Source organism: Camarhynchus parvulus, chromosome 2, assembly GCF_901933205.1.
Source record: "Camarhynchus parvulus chromosome 2, STF_HiC, whole genome shotgun sequence".
NCBI classification, from domain to species: domain Eukaryota; kingdom Metazoa; phylum Chordata; class Aves; order Passeriformes; family Thraupidae; genus Camarhynchus; species Camarhynchus parvulus.
Genome location: NC_044572.1, coordinates 48,694,459 through 48,702,567, shown reverse-complemented (window position 1 = coordinate 48,702,567; position 8,109 = coordinate 48,694,459). Strand labels below are relative to the sequence as shown.

The window sequence follows — 8,109 nt, the reverse complement described above, 5'->3', positions numbered from 1 at the left end:
CATGAGTGTCTTTAGGCAGCCATACAAATAGCAAACTATTGTGTCCTGTATATGCATGTGCAATGTACTGGAATGTCAACATACTTCATTTCTTAGGCTGTTCTAAGCATGAAAATATCTGTATGCCAGAGCCTTCAAAAAAGTAATATTCTTCTCATGCTCTGATTGTGGCTAGAATGTGAGAGATGATAGATTTTTGGATAGACGAGATAGCCGAGAATCAGGCCAGTCCTGATAACACATGGAAATTTTCACTGTGACCTTCTGCTCTCAACAACTTGAAGGAGTGAGTGTTGAGCAGATTTGCACGTAGCAGACAGAATATTTACCAGTGTTGGGCTTCTCTTTCACTGTTGGTTTAAAAGCCATTTTTGAAAAGATCCATCGTTGACTTTCTTCTGCTATAGCTATTCTTCCTTTGATTTTTTAGAATTGGTGACGAACCTCTTGCAGTGAATGAAACTTGATTCTGTAAATATTTTTGGTTAGGTAGAAATACTTTGGGACATGTTGCTTTTCTAGAAGTAGAAGTTTTATTAGTCAAAGGAAATATGTTTCAGGGAGATGGTGGTTTTGGTCAAGTAGGATGACTGGAGCAGGTTTCATTCAGCTGGCACTCAAGTCCTGCCCCATTGTTCCATTCTGAGTTGTCAAGCCACCAGTATGAATGCTGGAGGCTGTTTGTTTATCTCAGTATTTTTCAGTTCTGTCAGTGCCTTGGTATTTTGATTTAGTGAGGTCTTAATGTTTCCCAGAATGAAGATTTCCAAGAAATGAGGCCCTTTGTTGAACCTAGCAGTTGAAATTTGGGCAGTTCTATCAGATAATACCATTTAAAAGACAATTAATCTTTCAAATTTTAACCTTTGGTGGAATAAAAAAAAATCAACATTAGGCATAAGGTAATATGTGAGCAATTACAGTTGGCAGCCTTTGCACCTGTCTTTGGCTACATAACATATAAATGTAAACAGTCTCAGGTTTTTTTATTCCTCTATATCCCATCAGACTAGAAGCAGGCTAAAATTTGTCTGGCTTTAAGGTGGTAATGGTTCAGATAAGGATTGAAAAAAGCCAGATTAAGGAAAAAAATGAAAAAGCAGTAAACTCCCTCTCTATTCCTTTTTCTTCAAGTACATTTCTAAAAGAAAATCAGTTTTATTTATGCTCTTGTGGCTTTGAAATTTGAATTTTCAGGAACAATAATGTGTTTGGATACTTTTGCAGGAGAAAACAGGCAAAAAAAGACTTGTCCAGTGGCAAGAAGTTTTTGCTTTTTAATAATTGCTCTTTCTCTGAATGGTTGGGAAACTCACAGTTAGGAGATAAAATCAAATATGTAAATACAAAGCTCTTTAAACAAGAAATGTGGGGGTGGAGGTGGGTTTTGGGGATTTGCTTGCTTTTTTTTATGAGAACGATCTCCAAAGCTATAAGTTACAGTGATTAGTATTCAGGATTGTGGTATTATGTAAAGGGTTGGTCTAGTCCTGCTGGTTTAATTGTTGTGTAGTTTCTCAGGCTTTTCCTGTATTGAGAAGATGAAATGGGAATAGGGAAGTAATAAACATGCAAACTGAAAAAATACCATACAGCAACAAATGTTATAAGAATTACAAGATAATGTGGTTTTGTATGTTTTAGGAAGGTGGGTTGGGCCACAGAGCTCTTATCTCTCTTCTTGGGATAAAGGAAGAGGGAGCATTGCCTCCCTTTGTATTGAATTTCACAGAATCACAAAATAAGCTGAGTTAGAAGGGACCCACAAGGATCCTTGAGCTCAGCTCCTGGCCATGCACAGGACTTACAGGACTTGTCCATCTTCAGACCCTATTGCCACTTGTTTTTTTTTTTTTGGGGGGATAATATTGCTGTAGACTGAAGAATTTCCTTCTAGCTAGAGAAGATCTGGTGGCTGTTAATGGGAAATATAAGGTCCTTCAGTTGTCCAAGAGACACAGGCCTTTTCTTGGCTGGCTGCATTCCTAACAGGGAATGCAAAAACGGGATCTAATGGTGTTGGTGTCACTGCCTGTGATAGCAGGGTAATGCATTCCAGGGATAACAGATTTGCCTGCAGGCTGTGTTGAAAGTGGATTAGTGTAAGCACTGGTTTTCCTAATACTCCATGCTCTCAGCTCTTTTTAAGTACCAAATTCACCGCGGACTTGAATAATTAGAACACAAAGAAATTACAAAGTTCTTCCTCCTTTTTCTTGTGCTATTTCCTTTTATCTTTTCCTTTCTCATTTTTGAAACAAACAGGGAAATTAAGTAGCAAAACTCCCTTAGTGCAACATTGCAGTTGAGAATGAAATTGTCAGGATGGCTGCTTATGGTTCCCACAACCATAATAACTAGGCTAAATTGCATAAAACATAGAATATAGCAATATGGAATATTTCTTATGACACATTATGTATGCTGTGGGAGCCATCACTTTGAAAATCTTGACTTCTGTGATTTTAAAATATCTTTTGAAATTTAGCATTAATTTTTTTTTGCCTTTTGCATGAACATTTTTTTTCTGTGTCCACTGGTGATAAAAATCAGCTCATGAATGCCACCCTGATATCCCTGTGAAAAATGCATAGCATTCAGTCCTTCTTTATTTAATGAAAACTGTTACAAGGAGAAATAAATTACATTATGCAGTGAAATGAGAAGGCTAAACAGTGAGCTCCATTACAGCCACATCGCATCTCAGTACAGTCTTTTAAATTATCTTGGATAAACGTTTTAGAAAAACAGGTTGAAATATTACTTCCTTGGCTTACAGACAACTAAAGGGATACTTAAATTGCATTTGTATTCTGCTGACTCGTGTCATGCCATTATGCCATTTTGTAATCTAGCAAGCCCTTGGTTTTTGTACTGCTGTACAATTAACATTTCCTGTGCCAAGGCTGCACCATGTAGGTATCAGAAATGCTACTAAAGCCCTGACCTGAGCAGAAGTGAACTCTCACTGGTTGCTGAAACTAACCTCTGCAAGCTGCTGTAGCATCACAGCAAGTCTTGCTCTGTTCACTAGTGCTGGGACTCCTGAGCTGTGGTCATCTCCTTTCAGTCTGCTTTCAGTGTCGTCCTTCCTTTAATCTGTTTGATTTGATTCTAATGTTGGAATGTTTTAGCTTTCAGACAATGAAGGCTTCTTATGTAACTTGCAGGACCAGGAAGACTGATCTGATACTGGGCTTGTGAGAGTTTGATTATTTCTTAGTTCAAGAAGATAGATTCCTTTTCAGTGTCAACATTACTGTTATTCTTCAGGTGTTCTACCATCCTCCTCCTCTTATGACTCCTATTTAAATCAAGACGAGTTTGTATGGAGCAGCAGGATCATTTATAACTGACAGCTGGGTATTGCATTTACAGTGATTTTTTTTAACTTGCTATAATTGGAGTTCAAGGGCAGAAATTCTGTTTGGTTTTATCCTATTATGATAAGAAACTGGTATTTCTGTAAGGGTCTGTGATATTCGGTGTCCAGGTGTCCTTGGAGGTTTATGAATGTTTAAGTGTCCTAATATTTATTGTTATTCCTTATTCTATATTCTGATGAACAGAATCATGATAGGTGTTTGATGTTTTTAGTCAAGATTGGGCTTTCTCCCTAAATATCCTTACCACATTCTTGTCTCGTTTTGGTGGATTTGCTTCCTGTATTATGGTAGCCTCAGGCAGCTCCTGTCAAAATGTGGAGGATTCTGGATAAACACAGTTTTAAAAGTATTTCCCTCAAACAGGATGCAATCTATATAATTTATTAATTCCAGTTAAAATGGCAAATTAAACTTTAGAAGCATGGTGCTATCTGAAATGCTTTAAAAACAGTTACAGCTTTATGTGGCTTCACAGGTGTTATCTTTGCAGTTGCTGACAATCTTGAATTGGTTTTGGAAGGTGTGCTGTGTGAGTAGCTCTGACTCACACAGCTTCAAGGCTCCTTCTTTATAGGTCAAGGTGGAGTTTACTGTTGGTAAACCCAATTATTTTTATGGTCCTGTACTAGCAAGGAGGTACCAACTTGTACATTTGTTTTCCATGAGCAGGCTGTCTAACTTTGAAGCTCTTTTAGGAGAACCAAGATTCAGAAGAGGGGTAGAAAGAAGAGAGAAATATTGCTGTTCATTGGGGGCTTATCCATTTCATTTTTCTCTATGTAAGATGTATCCCTTAGATGTAACAATGAGATCACAGGCTTGAGGTTGGTTAAGGTCTCCATGCATGCAGGAGCTTCTGAGGATCAGGGGCTTTTGTGGCCGACTTCTCAACTTGAAGCCAACCTAGTTTTTTGGGTGCTGTTGAGCCTTTAACATATTGGACTGCATGGTGCAGTTGTAGGAGTTGCTGATGGACCTGTGCTTGCTCCTTCCTAAATAATGGCTATTTTCTGAATATGTTACTTTGCTATTTAGAAGACAGCCTGTAGTGTGCCCACAACCTCTCAGACTGGAGACAGCCATGGATGCAGTTAAACGTAAATTCCAGAACTGAACTTACTGCTAGATACTTTAATTTTAAGGTATGCAACAGTTTTATTAATTTTCTTTTGTGTTGGATTTCTAGGGGAAGAAAATGAAACTTGTGATTATTATGTGCATATGGTACATGTGTATAAAAGCCAATGCTCATCTGTGAGAGAAGTGAAAAATCACCAGTGCAGCATAGAAGGCTAGGCAATAGCAAAAGGAAAAAACTTGAGCCCAGTTAATTCTGATCAGCATACAGAAAATCAGCTGACAGTTGAAGTATGAGGTTTTAAGGAGAAGAGAGAGAAGGTTGCTCAAAGATACAGCTATTTTAATTGAATTATTTTGGAAAATAGCTAAACTACCTAACTGCTGAAGTTAATATCAAATATATTTTGTTGTAAAATTAGTTTTTCAAATCCTCTCAAGTTTTTTTACAATATGGCCATAACTTATACTGTCAGGTGATTACTCATTTAGTCAAAAAAAGATATTTCCTATGGTAATAAATGTTTCTGATATTTTAGACTAGTATTTTTCCATTTCTATAATGGAGTGAAAATTTTCACTCAGTTGTATGGATTTTTTTTAAAGTCATGCATTATTGAAAGTTCAGTGATTCTCTAGCAGAGTTCTTAGTGTGTGGTTATTTACACTTGCTTCTGATGGTATCTGCTAAAATTTGGGATATTGCTGAGCTTACTTATAGTCAGCACCTATACATAACAAGCCCCTGGGTGTTTTAAGCCCATTTTGAAACAGAGCATATTTACTAGGGATTTGGGGCAGAGGGGGAGGGAAGGGGTGTGTCTTCTATTTATTTATTTATTGAAAGTAATACTTATAAACTGGATGTCATTATTGTGTGATTTTGAGATATTGTAGGATTTACCAAACTTACTGTAACAAACTGACTGTTTTTGGAATAGTATATTTGCCTTATTTTTCTGTATGAAACTGCAGTTCTCTTTCCCTCCTCTCAGTGTCTCAAATTGTACAGCAGATAAGGGATTTTAATCAGTATTTGATCAGGAAACTTGTTTTGCTGTAGACTGTGTCATAAATTAAGCAGAGCATACAGTAGATTACTTATATTGTCTTTTGCATAAAGTTCTCAGGCACATAAGTTTTAACATCAGAAGAAAAAGTCATAAACCTTTGCCCCACTGCACTTTGGTATGTTACAAAAAAGGGTGCAGAGGATAAGGTCTTTTTTTTTTCCTTTAGGAAGGTTGATTTGCAAGAAGGATTGCAGATCTGAGGAGAACTAGGATTACAGTGACAGAAGTGGTTATTGACTTGCCCTTTCTCATAGTTGTGTCATGTTTCATCAGCCTTTGAAAATCTTGAAGGTTTCAAAATAAATCCTGAGGCTCAAATGGCATAGCGTTACATGCAAAGAACTAATTAACCAAAGAGAATTTGTGCTCCACACAACAGGATGCTTTCAGTTCTTGGAAGGGCAAGGTCAGCCTAGACTCTAAATATGGGTACATAGGTGAAAAAACATTAATTCACATGTGGATTTTATAAAATGTTTAAAGGGAGACAAAAGAGAGTAACTGGATTATGCTGAATTCCACCAAAATATGAAATATTAGGTAAATTAAGGCAACTGAAGTTTCAAAGTACTCATTAAATTCTGAAATCTTAGAGATACCTTCTTGAATTATTATGAACTTTTTTTTCCCAAAAAAACTTTAGAATGAAAGTCCCATTTAACAGTCCCATTTAAGGGCCAGACTGGAACTCAACCCTGGAAATACATCTTTTCTTTAAAGAATTTTTAACATAGAGCTGTCTCTCATATATATCGTAATAAATTCCTACCACCTACGATTTTTCTTCTTCAAATTTCACGCAATATATTCTCCCCTGTGATTTTGGTGTTGTGCTTGATAATGATATTTTTGTTTTTCCTGTTACTGAGCACAGCAATGAAAAAAATGTGATGGCATGGCCATTCTGCAGTGGAAATCAAATGTATTGCAGGCTGTAGAGCTTTGGTCCCACACCTCTCTCCTGTAATTTAAATCTCAGTATTTTTAGATCATTGATGTAGTTAGTGGTTTCTAGTGCCAAGTAAGACAGATTGTTTCACTGCAGGTAAACACAATTTTTGATATTATAGGAGTTTTTTTTTAATAATATTTGAACTTCTGGAGGCTTCAATCTGTATAACAAGATTTAAAGTACTGGAAAAGCTCACTGTTATTCTGATTGCTTTTTGAATGTCCTTTTGGATTAAATATATATATTTTTCCTAGTTTAAATTTAATAGAACATATTCCTTGGAGACATTGGCTTAAATATTTTATTTCTTCTGGGTATTCATTGCTCTTTTATTAGTTCATGTGTCATGAAGCTTTCTGGCTGGGTGTATGTGCAGTGGCCAATTATGCTTTTTACAAAACTGCTTATCTCTGTCATAAATATATCATAATTTCTTTCCTGAAAAACACAATCAGACATTGAAACACTTTTTCTGCTTTTTCTTTTGTTCACAATATCACAGGGAGCCTGGAATTACCCACTGGAAGAGGCAAACATAATGTTGAAACCACAGGGTTTCTGGCAAGATCTTTTCAGAAGCCAGAGCTGCGGATCTGTGAACTGGCATTGCCTGTTCTGTGAACCTGAGCTTCTGCCTTTTTTCTCTTGACTATTGTAACTGTTTCTGAAGAGGATTTCTTCCTCTTGCTGGCCATGGGGGTGACATTGAAAATACCTGACTGGTATTTCATAGTTGAGTGTCTTCCTTTGTTTCTTCAACAGATGATTGCAATGTGTAACACGTTGTCTTGATGCTGCTAAGGAGGAAATGTGGTGTGTAGTAATACATATTTTAGGATGGGTTCTAATCTCTTTTTCACATGACAAGGGAAGCGACAAAAGTTGTAAAGCTCGATTTGTCTTTTATTTCTACAAGTCAGCATAAGTTGAAGTTATTTGGCACTCCAGTGCTTGGAGCATTATGCAAAAATGTCTAATGCTTTCATTGGCTTTTGTAACATGCAGTTAATCATTAGGCCTTTTGACTTCTAATTTATGCGTATAATTGGCATTTTTCTTAATTTCCTTTTGAAACCATGGCAACAGACTATTGAATACAATCCATAGCATACTTAAGGCTTCTTTTTGTAATGTATTGTATTTATTATTTAACTGCATTGCCTGAGACCAGACAAAATTGCAACCAACAAAATGGGATTTGTGTGTTTTCATAAAGTACAAATAGCCGATATTCAAATGTAAATATATATAGATTAAATACATTAAAATGTATTTTCATATAGCTATTTATATCTATTATATCTGTTTATAGTTTCTCTGTAGTATTGGGGCAGAAAGATAATGCCTCTGCCTTAATTTTCTTTTTCTTCAGAATAAGAAGAACCAATAACAAGCAATATTCAATTAATGAGAAAAAAGGCATGTAGATCTGACATTAAAAAAAGAGCCATTCTTTAGAGAGTCAGAGTTAAAAACAGACCATCTCCAGACTTGATTGAAAATTCTGAAAATCTCATCCAAATCTTGCAAGATTTTAGACAGAAGAGCAGTTTATAGCAGAATAAGTGTACTTGATAAGACTTTGTCCATGCAAACTGTTCTCAGTCAGTGTTGCTCTCCT

The 8,109-nt window shown here is 36.2% G+C and overlaps 1 protein-coding gene across 17 annotated transcripts in view; it reads left to right on the top strand.

The window, feature by feature from the left end:
• ARPP21 (cAMP regulated phosphoprotein 21) overlaps positions 1 to 8,109 on the top strand; it is a 197,581-nt gene that overhangs the window by 76,627 nt on the left and 112,845 nt on the right. The window lies entirely within an intron of this gene.